This window comes from Carica papaya, chromosome 8 (genome assembly GCF_054855325.1).
Source record: "Carica papaya isolate Zhongbai chromosome 8, ASM5485532v1, whole genome shotgun sequence".
In the NCBI taxonomy this organism is placed as follows: domain Eukaryota; kingdom Viridiplantae; phylum Streptophyta; class Magnoliopsida; order Brassicales; family Caricaceae; genus Carica; species Carica papaya.
This window is the reverse complement of record NC_142316.1, coordinates 17,329,662-17,351,891: the sequence shown is the minus strand read 5'-3', so window position 1 is coordinate 17,351,891 and position 22,230 is coordinate 17,329,662. Positions and strand designations below refer to the sequence as shown.

The 22,230-nt window shown below is 46.7% G+C and overlaps 8 non-coding genes and 36 pseudogenes across 8 annotated transcripts; all 44 read right to left on the bottom strand.

Moving 5' to 3' along the window:
• Positions 1-744: 744 nt before the first annotated feature.
• Positions 745-863, bottom strand: LOC148245417 (5S ribosomal RNA; annotated as a pseudogene).
• Positions 864-1,424: 561 nt separating this feature from the next.
• Positions 1,425-1,543, bottom strand: LOC148245416 (5S ribosomal RNA; annotated as a pseudogene).
• A 208-nt stretch (positions 1,544-1,751) lies between these two features.
• LOC148245415 (5S ribosomal RNA) lies at positions 1,752-1,870 on the bottom strand (annotated as a pseudogene).
• Positions 1,871-2,431: 561 nt separating this feature from the next.
• LOC148245414 (5S ribosomal RNA) lies at positions 2,432-2,550 on the bottom strand (annotated as a pseudogene).
• Positions 2,551-2,759: 209 nt separating this feature from the next.
• On the bottom strand, positions 2,760-2,878 carry LOC148245413 (5S ribosomal RNA; annotated as a pseudogene).
• Positions 2,879-3,079: 201 nt separating this feature from the next.
• LOC148245412 (5S ribosomal RNA) lies at positions 3,080-3,198 on the bottom strand (annotated as a pseudogene).
• A 531-nt stretch (positions 3,199-3,729) lies between these two features.
• On the bottom strand, positions 3,730-3,847 carry LOC148245411 (5S ribosomal RNA; annotated as a pseudogene).
• Positions 3,848-4,408: 561 nt separating this feature from the next.
• Positions 4,409-4,527, bottom strand: LOC148245410 (5S ribosomal RNA; annotated as a pseudogene).
• A 205-nt stretch (positions 4,528-4,732) lies between these two features.
• Positions 4,733-4,851, bottom strand: LOC148245409 (5S ribosomal RNA; annotated as a pseudogene).
• Positions 4,852-5,408: 557 nt separating this feature from the next.
• On the bottom strand, positions 5,409-5,528 carry LOC148245408 (5S ribosomal RNA; annotated as a pseudogene).
• A 561-nt stretch (positions 5,529-6,089) lies between these two features.
• LOC148245407 (5S ribosomal RNA) lies at positions 6,090-6,208 on the bottom strand. The gene has a single exon (XR_015814990.1). It is a non-coding gene; the product is annotated as a 5S ribosomal RNA (ribosomal RNA).
• Positions 6,209-6,413: 205 nt separating this feature from the next.
• Positions 6,414-6,532, bottom strand: LOC148245406 (5S ribosomal RNA; annotated as a pseudogene).
• Positions 6,533-7,084: 552 nt separating this feature from the next.
• LOC148245405 (5S ribosomal RNA) lies at positions 7,085-7,203 on the bottom strand (annotated as a pseudogene).
• A 563-nt stretch (positions 7,204-7,766) lies between these two features.
• LOC148245404 (5S ribosomal RNA) lies at positions 7,767-7,885 on the bottom strand (annotated as a pseudogene).
• A 562-nt stretch (positions 7,886-8,447) lies between these two features.
• Positions 8,448-8,566, bottom strand: LOC148245403 (5S ribosomal RNA). The gene has a single exon (XR_015815940.1). It is a non-coding gene; the product is annotated as a 5S ribosomal RNA (ribosomal RNA).
• A 209-nt stretch (positions 8,567-8,775) lies between these two features.
• Positions 8,776-8,894, bottom strand: LOC148245402 (5S ribosomal RNA; annotated as a pseudogene).
• A 210-nt stretch (positions 8,895-9,104) lies between these two features.
• LOC148245401 (5S ribosomal RNA) lies at positions 9,105-9,223 on the bottom strand (annotated as a pseudogene).
• Positions 9,224-9,427: 204 nt separating this feature from the next.
• LOC148245400 (5S ribosomal RNA) lies at positions 9,428-9,546 on the bottom strand (annotated as a pseudogene).
• Positions 9,547-10,109: 563 nt separating this feature from the next.
• On the bottom strand, positions 10,110-10,228 carry LOC148245399 (5S ribosomal RNA; annotated as a pseudogene).
• A 209-nt stretch (positions 10,229-10,437) lies between these two features.
• On the bottom strand, positions 10,438-10,556 carry LOC148245398 (5S ribosomal RNA; annotated as a pseudogene).
• Positions 10,557-10,760: 204 nt separating this feature from the next.
• LOC148245397 (5S ribosomal RNA) lies at positions 10,761-10,878 on the bottom strand (annotated as a pseudogene).
• Positions 10,879-11,439: 561 nt separating this feature from the next.
• On the bottom strand, positions 11,440-11,558 carry LOC148245396 (5S ribosomal RNA; annotated as a pseudogene).
• Positions 11,559-11,754: 196 nt separating this feature from the next.
• LOC148245395 (5S ribosomal RNA) lies at positions 11,755-11,873 on the bottom strand (annotated as a pseudogene).
• A 589-nt stretch (positions 11,874-12,462) lies between these two features.
• Positions 12,463-12,581, bottom strand: LOC148245394 (5S ribosomal RNA; annotated as a pseudogene).
• A 205-nt stretch (positions 12,582-12,786) lies between these two features.
• Positions 12,787-12,905, bottom strand: LOC148245393 (5S ribosomal RNA). Its single transcript, XR_015814433.1, has one exon. It is a non-coding gene; the product is annotated as a 5S ribosomal RNA (ribosomal RNA).
• A 203-nt stretch (positions 12,906-13,108) lies between these two features.
• LOC148245392 (5S ribosomal RNA) lies at positions 13,109-13,227 on the bottom strand (annotated as a pseudogene).
• A 205-nt stretch (positions 13,228-13,432) lies between these two features.
• LOC148245391 (5S ribosomal RNA) lies at positions 13,433-13,551 on the bottom strand. The gene has a single exon (XR_015815214.1). It is a non-coding gene; the product is annotated as a 5S ribosomal RNA (ribosomal RNA).
• A 203-nt stretch (positions 13,552-13,754) lies between these two features.
• On the bottom strand, positions 13,755-13,873 carry LOC148245390 (5S ribosomal RNA; annotated as a pseudogene).
• A 205-nt stretch (positions 13,874-14,078) lies between these two features.
• Positions 14,079-14,197, bottom strand: LOC148245389 (5S ribosomal RNA). The gene has a single exon (XR_015815079.1). It is a non-coding gene; the product is annotated as a 5S ribosomal RNA (ribosomal RNA).
• Positions 14,198-14,400: 203 nt separating this feature from the next.
• LOC148245388 (5S ribosomal RNA) lies at positions 14,401-14,519 on the bottom strand (annotated as a pseudogene).
• Positions 14,520-14,724: 205 nt separating this feature from the next.
• Positions 14,725-14,843, bottom strand: LOC148245387 (5S ribosomal RNA). The gene has a single exon (XR_015814879.1). It is a non-coding gene; the product is annotated as a 5S ribosomal RNA (ribosomal RNA).
• Positions 14,844-15,046: 203 nt separating this feature from the next.
• On the bottom strand, positions 15,047-15,165 carry LOC148245386 (5S ribosomal RNA; annotated as a pseudogene).
• Positions 15,166-15,370: 205 nt separating this feature from the next.
• LOC148245385 (5S ribosomal RNA) lies at positions 15,371-15,489 on the bottom strand. Its single transcript, XR_015814763.1, has one exon. It is a non-coding gene; the product is annotated as a 5S ribosomal RNA (ribosomal RNA).
• Positions 15,490-16,048: 559 nt separating this feature from the next.
• Positions 16,049-16,167, bottom strand: LOC148245384 (5S ribosomal RNA; annotated as a pseudogene).
• Positions 16,168-16,723: 556 nt separating this feature from the next.
• Positions 16,724-16,842, bottom strand: LOC148245383 (5S ribosomal RNA; annotated as a pseudogene).
• A 559-nt stretch (positions 16,843-17,401) lies between these two features.
• LOC148245382 (5S ribosomal RNA) lies at positions 17,402-17,520 on the bottom strand (annotated as a pseudogene).
• An 887-nt stretch (positions 17,521-18,407) lies between these two features.
• On the bottom strand, positions 18,408-18,526 carry LOC148245381 (5S ribosomal RNA; annotated as a pseudogene).
• Positions 18,527-19,058: 532 nt separating this feature from the next.
• LOC148245380 (5S ribosomal RNA) lies at positions 19,059-19,177 on the bottom strand (annotated as a pseudogene).
• A 205-nt stretch (positions 19,178-19,382) lies between these two features.
• On the bottom strand, positions 19,383-19,501 carry LOC148245379 (5S ribosomal RNA; annotated as a pseudogene).
• Positions 19,502-20,061: 560 nt separating this feature from the next.
• Positions 20,062-20,180, bottom strand: LOC148245378 (5S ribosomal RNA; annotated as a pseudogene).
• Positions 20,181-20,386: 206 nt separating this feature from the next.
• LOC148245377 (5S ribosomal RNA) lies at positions 20,387-20,505 on the bottom strand (annotated as a pseudogene).
• A 559-nt stretch (positions 20,506-21,064) lies between these two features.
• On the bottom strand, positions 21,065-21,183 carry LOC148245376 (5S ribosomal RNA; annotated as a pseudogene).
• Positions 21,184-21,388: 205 nt separating this feature from the next.
• On the bottom strand, positions 21,389-21,507 carry LOC148245375 (5S ribosomal RNA; annotated as a pseudogene).
• A 562-nt stretch (positions 21,508-22,069) lies between these two features.
• LOC148245374 (5S ribosomal RNA) lies at positions 22,070-22,188 on the bottom strand. The gene has a single exon (XR_015815943.1). It is a non-coding gene; the product is annotated as a 5S ribosomal RNA (ribosomal RNA).
• Between the last annotated feature and the right edge of the window lie 42 nt (positions 22,189-22,230).

Genomic DNA, 22,230 nt, shown 5'->3' with positions numbered 1-22,230 from the left:
TATAAACCAGCGGACCATAGTTCTAGTTGCGCGTAACGTCGAACGACCCGTCTGAAAAAAAATTTGTGCGACACGAGGACTTCCCAAGAGGTCACCCATCCGAGTACTACTCTCGACCAACCACACTTAACTAGAGAGTTCTGATGTGATCCAGTGCATTAGTGCTGGTATGATGCCACTTGTTTAATTTTGCACTTCAAATACATACACTCCTTCTCTTTTCGTCCTCCTCCCGTCATTTGTTTCCTTGTGCGTGCGCACTGCACCTCCCGTTCTCGTTCTAATATCAAGTAAAAAGCCACGGCGCCGTGACTCATATTTGCGAATAAACCTGCGGACCATAATTAAAGTCGCGCGTAACGTCGAACGACATATCTGAAAAAAAGAAAATGGGTGCAACACGAGGACTTCACAAGAAAATGGGTGAAATATAAGGACTTCGCAGGAGGTAACCCATGCTAGTACTACTCTCGCCCAAGCACCCTTACCTACGGAGTTCTGATAGAATCCGTTGCATTAGTGCTGGTATGATCGCACCTGTTTCATTTTGTGCTGAAAATACATACACTCCTTCTCCTTCCCTCCCCCTCCCATCAATTGTTTCCTTGTGCGTTCACACAACACCTCCCCTTCTCGTTCTAATATCGATTAAAATGCCCCTTCTTCTTGATTCACAATTGCGTATAAACCAGCGGACCCCAGTTCCAGTCGCGCGTAACGTCGAACGACCCGTCTGAAAATAAATTGGTGCGACATGAGGACTTCCCAGGAGGTCACCCATCCGAGTACTACTCTCGCTCAAGCACACTTAACTGCGGAGTTCTGATGGGATCCGGTGCATTAGTGCTGGTATGATCGCACCCGTTTAATTCTGCGCTGCAAATACATAAACTCTTTCTCGTTTCTTCCCCCTCCCGTCATTTGTTTCCTTGTGCGTGCGCACCGCACCTCCCGTGCTCGTTCTAATATCAAGTAAAATGCTACGGTGCCGTGACTCACATTTGCGAATAAACCTGAGGACTATAATTCAAGTCGCGCGTATCATCGAAAGAATCATCTGCAAAAAAATGGGTGCAACACGAGGACTTCCTAAGAAAATGGGTGAAATATAAGGACTTCGCAGGAGGTCACCCATCCTAGTGCTACTCTCGCCCAAGCAGCCTTAACTTGCGGAGTTCTGATAGAATCCGTTGCATTGGTGCTGGTATGATTGCTCATGTTTCATTCTGCGCTGCAAATACATACACTTTTTCTCCCTCCATCCCCCTCCCGTCATTTGTTTCCTTGTGCGTGCACTCTGCATCTCTCTTTCTCGTTCTAATATCGATTAAAATGCCCCTGCTTCTTGACTCACATTTGCGTATAAACCAGTGGAGCCTAGTTCCCGTCGCGCGTAACTTCGAACGACCCGTTTGAAAAAAAAATTAGTGCGACACGAGGACTTCGCAGGAGGTCACCCATCCGAGTACTACCCTCGCCCAAGCACACTTAAATGCGGTGTTCTGAAGGGATCCGGTGCATTAGTGCTGGTATGATCGCAGCTGTTTAATTTTGCGCTGCGAATACATAAACTCATTTCCCTTTCTTCTACATCCCGTCATTTGTTTCCTTGTGCTTGCGCGCTGCATCTCTCGTTCTCGTTCTAATATCAAGTAAAATATCACGGCGCCTTGACTCACATTTGCGAATAAATCTGCGGACCATAATTAAAGTCGCGCGTAACGTCGAACTTCACATCTAAAAAAAAAAAATGGGTGAAACACGAGAATTTCCCCAGAGGTAACACATCATTGTACAACTTTCGCCGAAGCACACTTAACTGCGGAGTTCTGATGAGATCCGGTGCATTTGTGCTGGTATGATCGCACCCGTTTAATACCGCGCTGCAAATACATAAACTCCTTCTCGTTGCTTCCCCCTCCCGTCATTTGTTTCCTTGTGCGTGCGCACTGCACCTCCCGTGCTCGTTCTAATATCAAGTAAAATGCTACGGTGCCATGACTCACATTTGCGAATAAACCTGAGGACCATAATTCAAGTCGCGCGTATCGTCGAAAGAATCATCTGCAAAAAAATGGGGGCAATACGAGGACTTCCTAAGAAAATGGGTGAAATATAAGGACTTCGCAGGAGGTCACCCATCCTAGTGCTACTCTCGCCCAAGCACCCTTAACTTGCGGAGTTCTGATAGAATCCGTTGCATTGGTGCTGGTATGATTGCTCATGTTTCATTCTGCGCTGCAAATACATACACATTTTCTCCCTCCATCACCCCTCCCGTCATTTGTTTCCTTGTGCGTGCACTCTGCATCTCTCCTTCTCGTTCTAATATCGATTAAAATGCCCTGCTTCTTGACTCACATTTGCGTATAAACAAGGGGAACCTAGTTCCAGTCGCGCGTAACGTCGAACGACCCGTCCGAAAAAAAAAATAGTGCGACACGAGGACTTCCCAGGAGGTCACCCATCCGAGTACTACTCTCGCCCAAGCACACTTAACTGCAGAGTTCTGATGGGATCCGGTGCAATAGTGTTGGTATGATCGCACCTGTTTAATTTTGCGCTGCAAATACATAAACTCCTTCTCTTTTCTTCCCACTCCCGTCATTTGTTTCCTTTTGCGTGTGCATTGCACCTCTCGTTCTCGTTCAAATATCAAGTAAAATGCCACGGCGCGGTGACTCACATTTGCGAATAAATCTGCGGACCATAATTAAAGTCGAGCGTAAGGTAGAACGGCACATCTGAAAAAAAGAAAATGGGTGCAGCACGAGAACTTCCCAGGAGGTAACCCATCATTGTACTACTTTCGCCAAAGCACACTTAACTACGGAGTTCTGATTGGATCCTTTGCATTTGTGCTGGTGTGACCGCACCTGTTTAATTTCGTGCTGAAAATACATACACTCCTTCCCTCCTCCCCTCCCATCATTTGTTTCCTTGTGCGTTCACACTGGACCTCTCCTTCTCGTTCTAATATCGATTAAAATGCCCCTGCTTCTTGACTCACATTTGCGTATAAACCAACGGACCCTAGTTCTAGACGCGCGTAACGTCGAACGACCCGTCTGAAAAAAAATTGGTGCAACACGAGGACTTCCCAAGAGGTCACCCATCCGAGTACTAATCTCGCCCAAGCACACTTCACTGCGGAGTTCTAATGGGATCCGGTGCATTAGTGCTGGTGTGATCGCACCTGTTTAATTTTGCGCTGCAAATACATAAACTCATTCCCCTTTCTTCCCCCTCCCGTCATTTGTTTCCTTGTGCGTGCGCACTGCACCTCCCGTTCTCGTTCTACTATTAAGTAAAATACCACGGCGCCGTGACTCACATTTGCGAATAAACCTGAGGACCATAATTCAAGTCGCGCGTAACGTCGAACGACACATCTGAAAAAAAAAAATGGGTACAACATGAGAACTTCCCAGGAGGTAACCCATCATTGTACTACTTTCGCCAAAGCACACAAAACTGCGGAGTTCTGATGGGATCCGGTGCATTTGTGCTGGTGTGACCGCACCTGTTTAATTTTGTGCTGAAAATACATACACTCCTTCTTCCCTCCCCCCCTCCCATCATTTGTTTCCTTGTGCATTCACACTGCATCTCTCCTTCTCGTTCTAATATTGATTAAAATTCCTCTGATTCTTGACTCACATTTGCGTATAAACCAGTGGACCATAGTTTTAGTCACGCGTAACATCGAACGACCCATCTGAAAAAAAATTGTTGCGATACGAGGACTTCCCAAGAGGTCACCCATCCGAGTACTACTCTCGCCTAAGCACACTTAACTGCAGAGTTCTGATGGGATCCAGTGCATTGGTGCTGGTATGATGCCACTTGTTTAATTTTGCGCTTCAAATACATACACTCCTTCTCTTTTCCTCCTCCTCCCGTCATTTGTTTCCTTGTGCGTGCGCACTACACCTCCCGTACTCGTTTTAATATCAAGTAAAATGCCACGGCGCCGTGACTCACATTTGCGAATAAACCTGCGGACCATAAATCAAGTCGCGCGTAACGTCGAAAGATTCATCTGCAAAAAGATGGGTGCAACACGAGGACCTCCCAAGAAAATGGGTGAAATATAAGGACTTCGCAGGAGGTCACCCATCCGAGTACTTTTCTCGCCCAAGCACTCTTAACTGCGGAGTTCTGATAGAATCCATTGCATTAGTGCTGGTATGATCCATCTTGTTTCATTCTGCACTGTAAATACATACACTCTTTCTCCTCCCATCCCCCCTCCCGTCATTTTTTTCCTTGTGCGTGCACTCTGCATCTCTCTTTCTTGTTCTAATATCAAGTAATATGACCCGGCACTGTGACTCACCTTTGCAAATGAACCAGCGGTACATAATTCCATTCGCGCGTAACGTCGAACAACCCATCCGAAAAAAAATAGGTGCCACACGAGGGCTTCCCAAGTGGTCACCCATCCGAGTACTACTCTCGCCTAAGCACAATTAATTGCGGAGTTCTGATGGGATCCGGGGCTTTAGTGCTGGTATGATCGCATAAGTTTAATTTTGCGCTGCAAATATATACACTCCTTCTCCTTTCTTCCCCCTCCCGTCATTTGTTTCCTTGTGCGTTCACACTTCACCTCTCATTCTCGTTCTAATATCGATTAAAATGCCCCTGCTTCTTGACTCACATTTGCGTATAAACCAGCGGACCCTAGTTCCAGACGCGCGTAACGTCGAACGACCCGTCAGAAAAAAAATTGGTGAGACACGAGGACTTCCCAGGAGGTCACCCATCCGAGTACTGATCTCGCCCAAGCACACTTAACTGCGGAGTTCTGATAGGATCCGGTGCATTAGTGCTGGTATGATCGCACCCATTTAATTATGCGCTGCAAATACATAAACTCATTCTCCTTTCTTCCCCCTCCCGTCATTTGTTTCCTTGTGCGTGCGCACTGCACCTCCCGTGCTCGTTCTAATATCAAGTAAAATGCTACGGTGCTGTGACTCACATTTGTGAATAAACTTGAGGACCATAATTAAAGTCGCGCGTATCGTGGAAAGAATCATGTGCAAAAAAATGGGTGCAACACGAAGACTTCCTAAGAAAATGGGTGAAATATAAGGACTTCGCAGGAGGTAACCCATGCTAGAACTACTCTTGCCCAAGCACCCTTACCTACGGAGTTCTGATAGAATCTGTTGCATTAGTGCTGGTATGATCGCACCTGTTTCATTTCGTGCTGAAAATACATACACTCCTTCTCCTTCCCTCCCCCTCCCATCAATTGTTTCCTTGTGCGTTCACACTGCACCTCTCCTTCTCGTTCTAATATCGATTAAAATGCCTCTGCTTCTTGACTCACATTTGCGTATAAACCAGCGGACCTTCGTTCCAGTCGCGCGTAACGTCGAACGACCCGTCTGAAAAAAAATTGGTGCGACACGAGGACTTCCCAGGAGGTCAACCATCTGAGTACTACTCTCGCCCAAGCACACTTAACTGCAGAGTTCTGATGGGATCCAGTGCATTAGTGCTGGTATGATGCCATTTGTTTAATTTTGTGCTTCAAATACATACACTCCTTCTCTTTTCTTCCTCATCCCGTCATTTGTTTCCTTGTGCGTGCGCACTACACCTCCCGTACTCGTTTTAATATCAAATAAAATACCACGGCGCCATGACTCACATTTGCGAATAAACCTGCGGACCATAAATCAAGTCGCGCGTAATGTCGAAAGAATCATCTGCAAAAAGATGGGTGCAACACGAGGACCTCCCAAGAAAATGGGTGAAATATAAGGACTTCGCAGGAGGTCACCCATCCGAGTACTTTTCTCGCCCAAGCACCCTTAACTGCGGAGTTCTTATAGAATCCGTTTCATTAGTGCTGGTATGATCCCTCATGTTTCATTCTGCACTGCAAATACTTACACTCTTTCTCCTCCCATCCCCCCTCCCGTAATTTGTTTCCTTGTGCGTGCACTCTGCATCTCTCTTTCTCGTTCTAATATCAAGTAATATGACCCGGCACCGTGACTCACCTTTACAAATGAACCAGCGGTTTATAATTCCATTCGCGCGTAACGTCGAACAACCCATCCGAAAAAAAATAGGTGCAACACGAGGGCTTCACAAGTGGTCACCCATCCGAGTACTACTCTCGCCCAAGCACACTTAACTGCGGAGTTCTGATGGAATCCGGGGCTTTAGTGCTGGTATGATCGCACCTATTTAATTTCGCGCTGTAAATACATACACTCCTTCTCCTTTCTTCCCCCTCCGGTCATTTGTTTCCTTGTGCGTTCACACTTCACCTCTCATTCTCGTTCTAATATCGATTAAAATGCCCCTGCTTCTTGACTCACATTTGCGTATAAACCAGTTGACCCTAATTCCACTCGCGCGTAACGTCGAACGACCCGTCTGAAAAAAAATTGGTGCGACACGAGGACTTCCAAAGAGGTCACCCATCCGAGTACTATTCTCGCCCAAGCACACTTAACTGCGGAGTTCTGCTGGGATCCGGTGCATTAGTGCTAGAAAGATTGCACCTGTTTAATTTCGCGCTGCAAATACATAAACTCATCCCCCTCCCGTCATTTGTTTCCTTGTGCGTGCGCACTGTAGCTCTCGTTCTCGTTCTAATATCAAGTAAAATGCTACAGCGCCGTGACTCACAATTGCGAATAAACCTGAGGACCATAATTCAAGTCGCACGTAATGTCGAAAGAATCATCTGCAAAAAAATGGGTGCAACACGAGAACTTCCTAAGAAAATGGGTGAAATATAAGGACTTCGCAGGAGGTCACCCATCCTAGTGCTACTCTCGCCCAAGCACCCTTAACTTGCGGTGTTATGATAGAATCCGTTGCATTGGTGCTAGTATGATTGCTCATGTTTCATTCTGCGCTGCAAATACATACACTTTTTCTCCCTCCATCCCCCCTCCCGTCATTTGTTTCCTTGTGCGTGCACTCTGCATCTCTCCTTCTCGTACTAATATCGATTAAAATACCCCTTTCTCTTGACTCACATTTGCATATAAACCAGTGGACCCTAGTTCCAGTCGCGCGTAACGTCGAACGACCCGTCTGAAAAAAAAAATTAGTGCGACACGAGGACTTCCCAGGAGGTCACCCATCCGAGTACAACTCCCGCCCAAGCACACTTAACTGCAGAGTTCTAATGAGATCCGGTGCATTAGTGATGGTATGATCGCACCTGTTTAATTTCACGATGCAAATACATAAACTCCTTCTCCTTTCTTCCCCCTCAAGTCATTTGTTTCCTTGTGCGTGCGCACTGCACCTCTTGTTCTCGTTCAAATATCAAGTAAAATGCCACGGCGCCGTGACTCACATTTGCGAATAAATCTGTAGACCATAATTAAAGTCGCACGTAACGTCGAACGGCACATCTGAAGAAAAGAAAATGTGTGCAACACGAGAACTTCACAAGAAAATGGGTGAAATATAAGGACTTCGCAGGAGGTAACCCATGCTAGTACTACTCTCGCCCAACCACGCTTACCTACGGAGTTCTGATAGAATCCGTTCCATTAGTGCTGGTATGATCGCACCTGTTTCATTTCGTGCTGAAAATACATACACTCATTCTCCTTCCCTCCCCCTCCCATCAATTGTTTCCTTGTGCGTTCACACTGCACCTCTCCTTCTCGTTCTAATATCGATTAAAATGCCCCTTCTTCTTGACTCACATTTGCGAATAAACCAGCGGACCCTAGTTCCACTCGCGCGTAACGTCGAACGACCCGTCTGAAAAAAAATTGGTGCGACACGAGGACTTCCCAGGAGGTCACCCATCCGAGTACTACTCTCAGCCAAGCACACTTGACTGCGGAGTTCTGATGGGATCCGGTGCATTAGTGCTGGTATGATCGCACCCGTTTAATTTCGCGCTGCAAATACATAAACGCCTTCTCCTTTCTTCCCCCTCCCGTCATTTGTTTCCTTGTGCGTGCGCACTGCACCTCCCGTGCTCGTTCTAATATCAGGTAAAATACTATGGTGCCGTGACTCAAATTTGCGAATAAACCTGAGGACCATAATTCAAGTCGCACGTATCGTCGAAAGAATCATCTGCAAAAAAATGGGTGCAACACGAGGACTTCCTGAGAAAATGGGTGAAATATAAGGACTTCGCATGAGGTCACCCATCCTAGTGCTACTCTCGCCCAAGCACCCTTAACTTGCGGAGTTCTGATAGAATCCGTTGCATTGGTGCTGGTATGATTGCTCATGTTTCATTCTGCGCTGCAACTACATACACTTTTTCTCCCTCCATCCCCCCTCCCGTCATTTGTTTCCTTGTGCGTGCCCTCTGCATCTCTCCTTCTCGTTCTAATATCGATTAAAATGCCCCTGCTTCTTGACTCACATTTGCGTATGAACCAGGAGACCCTAGTTCCAGTCGCGCGTAACGTCGAACGACCCGTCTAAAAAAAAAATTAGTGCGACACGAGGACTTCCCATGAGGTCACCCATCCCAGTACTACTCTCGCCCAAGCACACTTAACTACGGAGTTCCAATGGGATCCGATGCATTTGTGCTGGTATGATCGCACTTGATTAATTTCGCACTGGAAATACATAAATTCCTTCCCCTTTCTTCCCCCTCCCGTCATTTGTTTCCTTGTGCATGCGCACTGCACCTCTCGTTCTCATTCAAATATCAAGTGAAATGTCACGGCGCCATGACTCACTTTTGCGAATAAATCTGCGGACCATAATTAAAGTCGCGCGTAACGTCTAACGACACATCTGAAAAAAAGAAAATGGGTGCAACACGAGAACTTCCCACGAGGTAACCCATCATTATACTACTTTCACCAAAGCACACTTAACTGCAGAGTTCTGATAGGATCCGGTGCATTTATGCTGGTGTGATCGCACCTGTTTAATTTTGCGCTGCAAATACATAAACTCCTTCTCCTTTCTTCCCCCCCCCCCCGTCATTTGTTTCCTTGTGCATGCGCACTGCACCTCTCGTTCTCTTTCAAATATCAGGTAAAATGCCACGGCGCCGTGACTCACATTTGCGAATAAATCTGCGGACCATAATTAAAGTCGCGCGTAACGTCGAGCGGCACATCTGAAAAAAAAAATGGGTGCAACACGATAACCTCCCAGGAGGTAACCCATCATTGTACTACTTTCGCCAAAGCACACTTAACTGCGGAGTTATTATGGGATCCGGTGCATTTGTGCTGGTGTGACCGCACCTGTTTAATTTCGTGCTAAAAATACATACACTCCTTCTTCCCTCCCCCCCTCCCATCATTTGTTTCCTTGTGCGTTCACACTGCACCTCTCCTTCTCGTTCTAATATCGATTAAAATGCCCCTGATTCTTGACTCACATTTGCGTATAAACCAGCGGACCATAGTTCCAGTCGCGCGTAACGTCGAACGACCCCTCTGAAAAAAAATTGTTGCGATACGAGGACTTCCCAAGAGGTCACACATCCGAGTACTACTCTCGCCCAAGCACACTTCACTGCGGAGTTCTGATGGGATCCGGTGCATTTGTGCTGGTATGATCGCACCTGTTTAATTTTGCGCTGCAAATACATAAACTCATTCCTCTTTCTTCCCCCTCCCGTCATTTGTTTCCTTGTGCGTGCGCACTGCACCTCCCGTACTCGTTCTAATATAAAGTAAAATGCCACGGCGCCGTGACTCACATTTGCAAATAAACCTGAGGACCATAATTCAAGTCGCGCGTATCGTCGAAAGAATCATCTGCAAAAAAATGGGTGTAACACGAGGACTTCCTAAGAAAATGGGTGAAATATAAGGACTTCGCAGGAGGTCACCCATCCTAGTGCTACTTTCACCCAAGCACCCTTAACTTGCGGAGTTCTGATAGAATTCGTTGCATTGGTGCTGGTATGATTGCTCATGTTTCATTCTGCGTTGCAAATACATACACTTTTTCTCCCTCCATCCCCCCTCCCGTCATTTGTTTCCTTGTGCGTGCACTCTACATCTCTCATTCTCTTTCTAATATCGATTAAAATGCCCCTGCTTCTTGACTCACATTTGCGTATAAACCAGTGGAACCTAGTTCCAGTCGCGCGTAACGTCGAATGACCCGTCTGAAAAAAAAAATTAGTGCGACACGAGGACTTCCCAGGAGGTCAACCATCCGAGTACTACTCTTGCCCAAGCACACTTAATTGCAGAATTCTGATGGGATCCGGTGCATTAGTGCTGGTATGATCGCACCTGTTTAATTTCGCGCTGCAAATACATAAACTCCTTCTCCTTTCTTCCCCCTCCCGTCATTTGTTTCCTTGTGCATGCGCACTGCACCTCTCGTTCTCGTTCAAATATTAAGTAAAATGCCACGGCGTCGTGACTCACATTTGCGAATAAATCTGCGGACCATAATTAAAGTCGCGCGTAACGTTGAACGGCACATCTGAAAAAAAGAAAATGGGTGCAACACGAGAACTTCCCTAGAGGTAACCCATCATTGTACTACTTTCGCCAAAGCACACTTAATTGCGGAGTTCTGATGGGATCCGGTTCATTTGTGCTGGTGTGACCGCACCTGTTTAATTTCGTGCGGAAAATACATACACTCCTTCTTCCCTCCCCCCCTCCCATCATTTGTTTCCTTGTGCGTTCACACTGCACCTCTCCTTCTCGTTCTAATATCGATGAAAATGCCCCTGATTCTTGACTCACAATTGCGTATAAACCAGTGGACCATAGTTCCATTCGTGCGTAACGTAGAACGACCCATCTGAAAAAAAATTGTTGCGATACGAGAACTTCCCAAGAGGTCACCCATCCGAGTACTACTCTCGCCCAAGCATACTTAATTGCAGAGTTCTGATGGGATCAAGTGCATTAGTGCTGGTATGATGCCACTTGTTTAATTTTGCGCTTTAAATACATACACTCCTTCTCTTTTCTTCCTCCTCCCGTCATTTGTTTCCTTGTGCGTGCGCACTGCACCTCCCGTACTCGTTCTAATATCAAGTAAAATGCCACGACACCGTGACTCACCTTTGCAAATGAACCAGCGGTTTATAATTCCATTCGCGCGTAACGTCGAAAGAATCATCTGCAAAAAGATGGGTGCAACACGAGGACCTCCCAAGAAAATGGGTTAAATATAATGACTTCGCAAGAGGTCACCCATCCGAGTACTTTTCTCGCCCAAGCACCCTTAACTGCGGAGTTCTGATAGAATCCGTTGCATTAGTGCTGGTATGATCCCTCATGTTTCATTATGCACTGCAAATACATACACTCTTTCTCCTTCCATCCCCCGTCCCGTCATTTATTTCCTTGTGCGTGCGCACTGCACCTCTCGTTCTCGTTCAAATATCAAGTAAAATGCCACGGCCCCGTGACTCACCTTTGCAAATGAACCAGCTGTCTATAATTCCATTCGCGCGTAACGTCGAACAACCCATCTGAAAAAAAATAGGTGCAACACGAGGGCTTCCCAAGTGGTCACCCATCCGAGTACTACTCTCGCGCAAGCACACTTAACTGCAGAGTTCTGATGGGATCCGGGGCTTTAGTGCTGGTATGATCGCACCTATTTAAATTCGCCTGCAAATACATACACTCCTTCTCCTTTCTACCCCCTCCCGTCATTTGTTTCCTTGTGCGTTCACACTTCACCTCTCATTCTCGTTCTAATATCGATTAAAATGCCCCTACTTCTTGATGCGTATAAACCAGCGGACCCTAGTTCCAGACGCGCTTAACGTCGAACGACCCGTCTGAAAAAAAATTAGTGCGACACGAGGACTTCCAAGGAGGTCACCCATCCAAGTACTAATCTCGCCCAAGCACAGTTCACTGCGGAGTTCTGATGGGATCCAGTGTATTAGTGCTGGTATGATCGCACCTGTTTAATTTCGCGCTGCAAATACATAAACTAATTCCCCTTTCTTCCCCCTCCCGTCATTTGTTTCCTTGTGCGTGCGCACTGCACCTCCCGTTCTCGTTCTAATATCAAGTAAAATTCTACACCGTCGTGACTCACATTTGCGAATAAACTTGAGGACCATAATTCAAGTCGCTCGTAACGTCGAAAGAATCATCTGCAAAAAAATGGGTGCAACACAAGGACCTCCCAAGAAAATGGGTGAATTATAAGGAGTTAGCAGGAGGTCACCCATCCGAGCACTAATCTCGCCCGAGCACACATAACTGCGTAGTTCTGATGGGATCCGGTGCATTAGTGCTGGTATGATCGCATCTGTTTAATTTTGCGCTGCAAATACATAAACTAATTCCCCTTTCTTCCCCCTCCCGTCATTTGTTTCCTTGTGCGTGCGCACTGCACCTCCCGTTCTCGTTCTAATATCAAGTAAAATTCTACACCGTCGTGACTCACATTTGCGAATAAATTTGAGGACCATAATTCAAGTCGCGCGTAACGTCGAAAGAATCATCTGCAAAAAAATGGGTGCAACACGAGGACTTCACAAGAAAATGGGTGAAATATAAGGACTTCGCAGGAGGTAACCCATGCTAGTACTACCCTCGCCCAAGCACCCTTACCTACGGAGTTCTGATAGAATCCGTTGCATTAGTGCTGGTATGATCGCACCTGTTTCATTTCGTGCTGAAAATACATACACTCCTTCTCCTTCCCTCCCCCTCCCGTCAATTGTTTCCATGTGCGTTCACACTGCACCTCCCCTTCTCGTTCTAATATCGATTAAAATGCCCCTGCTTCTTGACTCACATTTGCGTGTAAACCAGCGGACCCCAGTTCCAGTCGCGCGTAACGTCGAACGACCCGTCTGAAAAAAAATTGGTGCGACACGAGTACTTCCCAGGAGGTCACCCATCCGAGTACTACTCTCGCCCAAGCACACTTAACTGCAGAGTTCTGATGGGATCCGGTGCATTAGTGCTGGTATGATCGCACCCGTTTAATTTCGCGCTGCAAATACATAAACGCCTTCTCCTTTCTTCCCCCTCCCGTCATTTGTTTCCTTGTGCGTGCGCACTGCACCTCCCGTGCTCGTTCTAATATCAGGTAAAATACTATGGTGCCGTGACTCAAATTTGCGAATAAACCTGAGGACTATAATTCAAAAAAATGGGTGCAACACGAGGACTTCACAAGAAAATGGGTGAAATATAAGGACTTCGCAGGAGGTAACCCATGCTAGTACTACCCTCGCCCAAGCACCCTTACCTACGGAGTTCTGATAGAATCCGTTGCATTAGTGCTGGTATGATCGCACCTGTTTCATTTCGTGCTGAAAATACATACACTCCTTCTCCTTCCCTCCCCCTCCCGTCAATTGTTTCCTTGTGCGTTCACACTGCACCTCTCCTTCTCGTTCTAATATCGATTAAAATGCCCCTGCTTCTTGACTCACATTTGCGTGTAAACCAGTGGACCCCAGTTCCAGTCGCGCGTAACGTCGAACGACCCGTCTGAAAAAAAATTGGTGCGACACGAGGACTTCCCAGGAGGTCACCCATCCGAGTACTACTCTCACCCAAGCACACTTAACTGCGGAGTTCTGATGGGATCCGGTGCATTAGTGCTGGTGTGATCGCACCCGTTTAATTTCGCGCTGCAAATACATAAACGCCTTCTCCTTTCTTCCCCCTCCCGTCATTTGTGTCCTTGTGCGTGCGCACTGCACCTCCCGTGCTCGTTCTAATATCAGGTAAAATACTATGGTGCCGTGACTCAAATTTGCGAATAAACCTGAGGACTATAATTCAAAAAAATGGGTGCAACACGAGGACTTCACAAGAAAATGGGTGAAATATAAGGACTTCGCAGGAGGTAACCCATGCTAGTACTACCCTCGCCCAAGCACCCTTACCTACGGAGTTCTGATAGAATCCGTTGCATTAGTGCTGGTATGATCGCACCTGTTTCATTTCGTGCTGAAAATACATACCCTCCTTCTCCTTCCCTCCCCCTCCCGTCAATTGTTTCCTTGTGCGTTCACACTGCACCTCCCCTTCTCGTTCTAATATCGATTAAAATGCCCCTGCTTCTTGACTCACATTTGCGTGTAAACCAGCGGACCCCAGTTCCAGTCGCGCGTAACGTCGAACGACCCGTCTGAAAAAAAATTGGTGCGACACGAGGACTTCCCAGGAGGTCATCCATCCGAGTACTACTCTCGCCCAAGCACACTTAACTGCGGAGTTCTGATGGAATCCGGTGCATTAGTGCTGGTATGATCGCACCCGTTTAATTTTGCGCTGCAAATACATAAACGCCTTCTCCTTTCTTCCCCCTCCCGTCATTTGTTTCCTTGTGCGTGCGCACTGCACCTCCCGTGCTCGTTCTAATATCAGGTAAAATACTATGGTGCCGTGACTCAAATTTGCGAATAAACCTGAGGACTATAATTCAAAAAAATGGGTGCAACACGAGGACTTCACAAGAAAATAGGTGAAATATAAGGACTTCGCAGGAGGTAACCCATGCTAGTACTACCCTCGCCCAAGCACCCTTACCTACGGAGTTCTGATAGAATCCGTTGCATTAGTGCTGGTATGATCGCACCTGTTTCATTTCGTGCTGAAAATACATACACTCCTTCTCCTTCCCTCCCCCTCCCGTCAATTGTTTCCTTGTGCGTTCACACTGCACCTCCCCTTCTCGTTCTAATATCGATTAAAATGCCCCTGCTTCTTGACTCACATTTGCGTGTAAACCAGCGGACCCCAGTTCCAGTCGCGCGTAACGTCGAACGACCTGTCTGAAAAAAAATTGGTGCGACACGAGGACTTCCCAGGAGGTCACCCATCCGAGTACTACTCTCGCCCAAGCACACTTAACTGCGGAGTTCTGATGGGATCCGGTGCATTAGTGCTGGTATGATCGCACCCGTTTAATTTCGCGCTGCAAATACATAAACGCCTTCTCCTTTCTTCCCCCTCCCGTCATTTGTTTCCTTGTGCGTGCGCACTGCACCTCCCGTGCTCGTTCTAATATCAGGTACAATACTATGGTGCCGTGACTCAAATTTGCGAATAAACCTGAGGACTATAATTCAAAAAAATGGGTGCAACACGAGGACTTCACAAGAAAATGGGTGAAATATAAGGACTTCGCAGGAGGTAACCCATGCTAGTACTACCCTCGCCCAAGCACCCTTACCTACGGAGTTCTGATAGAATCCGTTGCATTAGTGCTGGTATGATCGCACCTGTTTCATTTCGTGCTGAAAATACATACACTCCTTCTCCTTCCCTCCCCCTCCCGTCAATTGTTTCCTTGTGCGTTCAGACTGCACCTCCCCTTCTCGTTCTAATATCGATTAAAATGCCCCTGCTTCTTGACTCACATTTGCGTGTAAACCAGCGGACCCCAGTTCCAGTCGCGCGTAACGTCGAACGACCCGTCTGAAAAAAAATTGGTGCGACACGAGGACTTCCCAGGAGGTCACCCATCCGAGTACTACTCTCGCCCAACCACACTTAACTGCGGAGTTCTGATGGGATCCGGTGCATTAGTGCTGGTATGATCGCACCCGTTTAATTTCGCGCTGCAAATACATAAACGCCTTCTCCTTTCTTCCCCCTCCCGTCCTTTGTTTCCTTGTGCGTGCGCACTGCACCTCCCGTGCTCGTTTTTTTGTCAAGTAAAATACTACGGTGCCGTGATTCAAATTTGCGAATAAACCTGAGGACCATAATTCAAGTCGCGCGTAACGTCGAAAGAATCATCTGCAAAAAAATGGGTGCAACACGAGGACTTCACAATAAAATGGGTGCAATAAAAGGACTTCGCAGGAGGTAACCCTTGCTAGTACTACTTTCGCCCAAGCACCCTTACCTACGGAGCTCTGATAGAATCCGTTGCATTAGTGCTGGTATGATCGCACATGTTTCATTTCGTGCTGAAAATACATACACTCCTTCTCCTTCCCTCCCCCTCCCATCAATTGTTTCCTTGTGCGTTCACACTACACCTCTCCTTCTTGTTCTAATATCGATTAAAATGCCCCTGCTTCTTGACTCACATTTGCGTATAAACCAGCGGACCCAAGTTCCAGTCGCGCGTAACGTCGAACGACCCGTCTGAAAAAAAATTGGTGCGACACGAAGACTTCCCAGGAGGTCACCCATCCGAGTACTACTCTCGCCCAAGCACACTTAACTGCGGACTTTTGATGGGATCCGGTGCATTAGTGCTGATATGATCGCACCCGTTTAATTTCGCGCTGCAAATACAGAAACTCATTCTCCTTTCTTCCCCCTCTCGTCATTTGTTTCCTTGTGCGTGCACACTGCACTTCCCGTGCTCGTTCTAATATCAAGTAAAATGCTACGGTGCCGTGACTCACATTTGCGAATAAACCTGAGGACCATAATTCAACTCGCGCGTATCGTCGAAAGAATTATCTGCAAAAAAATGGGTGCAACACGAGGACTTCCTAAGAAAATGGGTGAAATATAAGGACTTCGTAGGAGGTCACCCATCCTAGTGCAACTCTCGCCCAAGCACCCTTAACTTGCGGTGTTCTGAAAGAATCCGTTGCATTGGAGTTGGTATGATTGCTCATGTTTCATTCTGCGCTGCATACACTTTTTCTCCCTCCATCCCCCTCCCGTCATTTGTTTCCATGTGCGTGCACTCTGAATCTCTCCTTCTCGTTCTAATATCGATTAAAATGCCCCTGCTTCCTGACTCATATTTGCGTATAAACCAGTGGACCCTAGTTCCAGTCGCGCGTAATGTCGAACGACCCGTTTGAAAAAAAGAATTAGTGCGACACGAGGACTTCCCAGGAGGTCACCCATTCGAGTACTAATCTCGCCCAAGCACACTTAACTGCGGAGTTTTAATGGAATCTGGTGCATTAGTGCTGGTATGATCGCACCTGTTTAATTTCACGCTGCAAATACATAAAATCCTTCTCCTTTCTTCTCCCTCCCGTCATTTGTTTCCTTGTACGTGCGCAATGCACCTTACGTTCTCATTCAAATATCAAGTAAAATGCCACGGCGCCGTGACTCACATTTGCGAATAAACCTGAGGACCATAATTCAAGTCGCGCGTAATGTCGAAAGAATCATCTGCAAAAAAATGGGTGCAACACAAGGACTTCACAAGAAAATGGGTGAAATATAAGGACTTCGCAGGAGGTAACCCATGCTAGTACTACTCTCGCCCAAGCACCATTACCTACGGAGTTCTGATAGAATCCGAAGCATTGGTGCTGGTATGATCGCACCTGTTTCATTTCGTGCTGAAAATACATACACTCATTCTCCTTCCCTCCCCCTCCTATCAATTGTTTCATTGTGCGTTCACACTGCACCTCTCCTTCTCGTTCTAATATCTATTAAAATGCCCCTGCTTCTTGACTCACATTTGCGTATAAACCAGCGAACCATAGTTCCAGTCGCGCGTAACGTCGAACGACCCGTCTGAAAAAAAATTGGTGCGACACAAGGACTTCCCAAGAGGTCACCCATCCGAGTACTACTCTCGGCCAAGCAAACTTAACTGCAGAGTTCTGATGGGATCCAGTGCATTAGTGCTGGTATGATCGCACCCGTTTAATTCCGCGCTGCAAATACATAAACTCCTTCTCCTTTCTTCCCCCTCCCGTCATTTCTTTCCTTGTGCGTGCGCACTGCACCTCCCGTGCTCGTTCTAATATCAAGTAAAATACTACGGTGTCGTGACTCACATTTGCGAATTAACCTGAGGACCATAATTCAAGTTGCGCGTAACGTCGAAAGAATCATCTGTTAAAAAATGGGTGCAACACGAGGACTTCACAAGAAAATGGGTGAAATATAAGGACTTCGCAGGAGGTAACCCATGCAAGTACTATTCTCGCCCAAGCACCTTACCTACGGAGTTCTGATAGAATCCGATGCATTAGTACTAGTATGATCGCACCTGTTTCATTTCGTGCTGAAAATACATACACTCTTTCTCCTTCCCTCCCCCTCCCGTCATTTGTTTCCTTGTGCGTGCACTCTGCATATCTCCTTCTCGTTCTAATATCGATTAAAATGCCCCTACTTATTGACTCACATTTGCGTATAAACCAGGGGACCCTAGTTGCAGTCGCACATAATGTCGAACGACCCGTCTGAAAAAAAAAATTAAGGCGACACGAGGACTTCCCAGGAGGTCACCCATCCGGGTACTACTCTTGCCCAAGCACCTTTAACTTGCGGAGTTCTGATAGAATCCGTTGCATTGGTGCTGGTATGATTGCTCATGTTTCATTCTGTGCTGCAAATACATATACTTTCTCTACCTCCATCCCCCCTCCCGTCATTTGTTTCCTTGTGCGTGCACTCTGCATCTCTCTTTCTCGTTCTAATATCGATTAAAATGCTCCTGCTTCTTGACTCACATTTGCGTATAAACCAGTGAACCCTTGTTCCAGTCGCGCGTAACGTCGAACGACCCGTCTGAAAAAAAAATTAGTGCGACACGAGGATTTCCCAAGAGGTAACCCATTCGAGTACTACTCTCTCCCAAGCATACTTAACTGCGGAGTTCTGATGGGATCCGGTGCATTAGTGCTGGTATGATCGAACCTGTTTAATTTCGCTGAAAATACATAAACTCCTTCTCCTTTATTCCACCTCCCATCATTTGTTTTCTTGTGCGTGCGCACTGCACCTCTCGTTCTCGCTCAAATATCAAGTAAAATGCCACGGCGCCGTGACTTACATTTGCGAAAAAATCTGCGGACCATAATTAAGGTCGCGCGTAAGGTCGAACGGCACATCTGAAAAAAAGAAAATGGGTGCAACACGAGAACTTCCAAGGAGGTAACCCATCATTATACTACTTTCGCCAAAGGACACTTAACTGCGGAGTTCTGATAGAATCCGTTGCATTAGTGCTGGTATGATCCCTCATGTTTCATTCTGCACTGCAAATACATACACAGTTTCTCCTCCCATCCCCCCTCCCGTCATTTGTTTCCTTGTGCGTGCACTCTGCATCTCTCTTTCTCGTTCTAATATCAAGTAATATGCCCCCGCACTGTGACTCACCTTTGCAAATGAACCAGCGGTTTATAATTCCATTCGCGCGTAACGTCGAACAACCAATCCGAAAAAAAATAGGTACAACACGAGGGCTTCCCAAGTGGTCACCTATCCGAGTACTACTCTCACCCAAGCACACTTAACTGCGGAGTTCTGATGGGATCCGGGGCTTTAGTGCTGGTATGATCGCACCTGTTTAATTTCGCGCTGCAAATACATACACTCCTTCTCCTTTCTTCCCCCTCCAGTCATTTGTATCCTTGTGCGTTAACACTTCACCTCTCATTCTCGTTTTAATATCGATTAAAATGCCCCTGCTTATAGACTCACATTTGTGTATAAACCAGCGGACCCTAGTTCCAGACGCGCCTAACGTCGAATGACCCGTCTGAAAAAAAATTGGTGCGACACAAGGACTTCCCAGGAGGTCACCCATCCGAGTACAAATCTCGCCTAAGCACACTTAACTGTGAAGTTCTGATGGGATCTGGTGCATTTGTGCTGGTATGATCGCACCCGTTTAATTTTGCGCTACAAATACATAAACTCATTCCCCTTTCTTCCCCCTCCCGTCATTTGTTTCCTTGTGCGTGCGCACTGCACCTCCCGTTCTCGTTCTAATATCAAGTAAAATGTCACAACGCCGTGACTCACATTTGCGAATAAACCTGAGGACCATAATTCAAGTCGCGCGTAACGTCGAAAGAATTATCTGCAAAAAAATGGGTGCAACACGAGAACTTCACAAGAAAATGGGTGAAATATAAGGACTTCGCAGGAGGTAACCCATGCTAGTACTACTCTCGCCCAAGCACCCTTGCCTACGGAGTTCTGATAGAATCTGTTGCATTAGTGCTGGTATGATCCCTCATGTTTCATTCTGCACTGCAAATACATACACTCTTTCTCCTTCCATCCCCCCTCCCGTCATTTGTTTCCTTGTGCGTGCACTCTGCATCTCTCTTTCTCGTTCTAATATCAAGTAATATGCCCCGGCACCGTGACTCACCTTTGCAAATGAACCAGCGGTTTATAATTCTATTCGCGCGTAACGTCGAACAACCCATCCGAAAAAAAATTGGTGCAACACGAGGGCTTCCCAGGTGGTCACCCATCCGAGTACTACTCTCGCCCAAGCACACTTGACTACGGAGTTCTGATGGGATCCGGAGCTTTAGTGCTGGTATAATCAGACCTGTTTAATTTCACGCTGCAAATACATATACTCCTTCTCCTTTCTTCCTCCTCCCGTCATTTGTTTCCTTGTGCGTTCACACTTCACCTCTCATTCTCGTTCTAATATCGATTAAAATGCCCCTGCTTCTTGACTCAGATTTGCGTATAAACCAGCGGACCCTAGTTCCAGACATGCGTAACGTTGAACGACCCGTCTGAAAAAAAAATTGGTGCGACACGAGGACTTCCCAGGAGGTTATCCATCCGAGTACTAATCTCGCCCAAGCACACATAACTGCGGAGTTCTGATGGAATCCGGTGCATTAGTGCTGGTATGATCGCACCTGTTTAATTTCGCGCTGCAAATACATAAACTCATTCCTCTTTCTTCCCCCTCTCGTCATTTGTTTCCTTGTGCGTGCGCACTGCACCTCCCGTTCTCGTTCTAATATCAAGTAAAATGTCACGGCGCCGTGACTCACATTTGTGAATAAACTTGAGGACCATAATTTAAGTCGCGCGTAACGTCGAAAGAATCATCTGCAAAAAAATAGGTGCAACATGAGGACTTCCTAAGAAAATGGGTGAAATATAAGGACTTCGCAGGAGGTCACCCATCCGAGTACTTTTCTCGGCCAAGCACCCTTAACTGCGGAGTTCTGATAGAATCCGTTGCATTAGTGCTGGTATGAACCCTCATGTTTCATTCTGCACTGCAAATACATACACTCTTTCTCCTCCCATCCCCCCTCCCGTCATTTGTTTCCTTGTGCGTGCACTCTGCATCTCTCTTTCTCGTTCTAATATCAAGTAATATGCCCCGGCACAGTGACTCACCTTTGCAAATGATCCAGCGGTTTATAATTCTATTCGCGCGTAATGTCGAACAACCCATCCGAAAAAAATAGGTGCAACGCGAGGGCTTCCCAAGTTGTCACCCATCCGAGTACTACTCTCGCCCAAGCACACTTAAGTGCGGAGTTCTGATGGGATCCGGGTCTTTAGAGCTGGTATGATCGCACCTGTTTAATTTCGCGCTGCAAATACATACACTCCTTCTCCTTTCTTCCCCCTCCGGTCATTTGTTTCCTTGTGCGTTCACACTTCACCTCTCATTCTCGTTCTAATATCGATTAAAATGCCCCTGCTTCTTGACTCACATTTGCGTATAAACCAGCGGACCCTAGTTCCAGTCGCGCGTAACGTCGAACGACCCGTCTGAAAAAAAATTGGTGCGACACGACGACTTCCCAAGAGGTCACCCATCCGAGTACTACTCTCGCCCAAGCACACTTAACTGCGGAGTTCTGATGGGATCCGTTGCATTACTGCTGGAATGATTGCATCTGTTTAATTTTCCGCTGCAAATACATAAACTCATTCCCCTTTCGTCCCCCTCTCGTCATTTGTTTCCTTGTGCGTGCGCACTGCATCTCCCGTTCTCGTTCTAATATCAAGTAAAATGCTACAGCGCCGTGACTCACATTTGCGAATAAACCTGAGGACCATAATTCAAGTCGCGCGTAACGTCAAAAGAATCATCTGCAAAAAATAGGTGCAACACGAGGACTTCCTAAGAAAATGTTTGAAATATAAGGACTTCGCAGGAGGTCACCATTCCTAGTGCTATTCTCGGCCAAGCACCCTTAACTTGCGGAGTTCTGATAGAATCCGTTGCATTGGTGCTGGTATGATTGCTCATGTTTCATTCTGCGCTGCAAATACATACACTTTTTCTCCCTCCATCCCCCCTCCCGTCATTTATTCCCTTGTGCGTGCACTCTGCATCTCTCCTTCTCGTTCTAATATCGATTAAAATGCCCCTGCTTCTTGACTCACATTTGCATATAAAACAGTGGACCCTAGTTCCAGTCGCGTGTAACGTCGAACGACCCGTCTGAAAAAAAAATTTAGTGCGACACGAGGACTTCCCAGGAGGTCACCCATCCGAGTACTACTCTCGCCCAAGCACACTTAACTGCGGAGTTCTGATGGGATCCGGTGCATTAGTGCTGGTATGACCGCACCCGTTTAATTCCGCGCTGCAAATACATAAACTCATTCTCCTTTC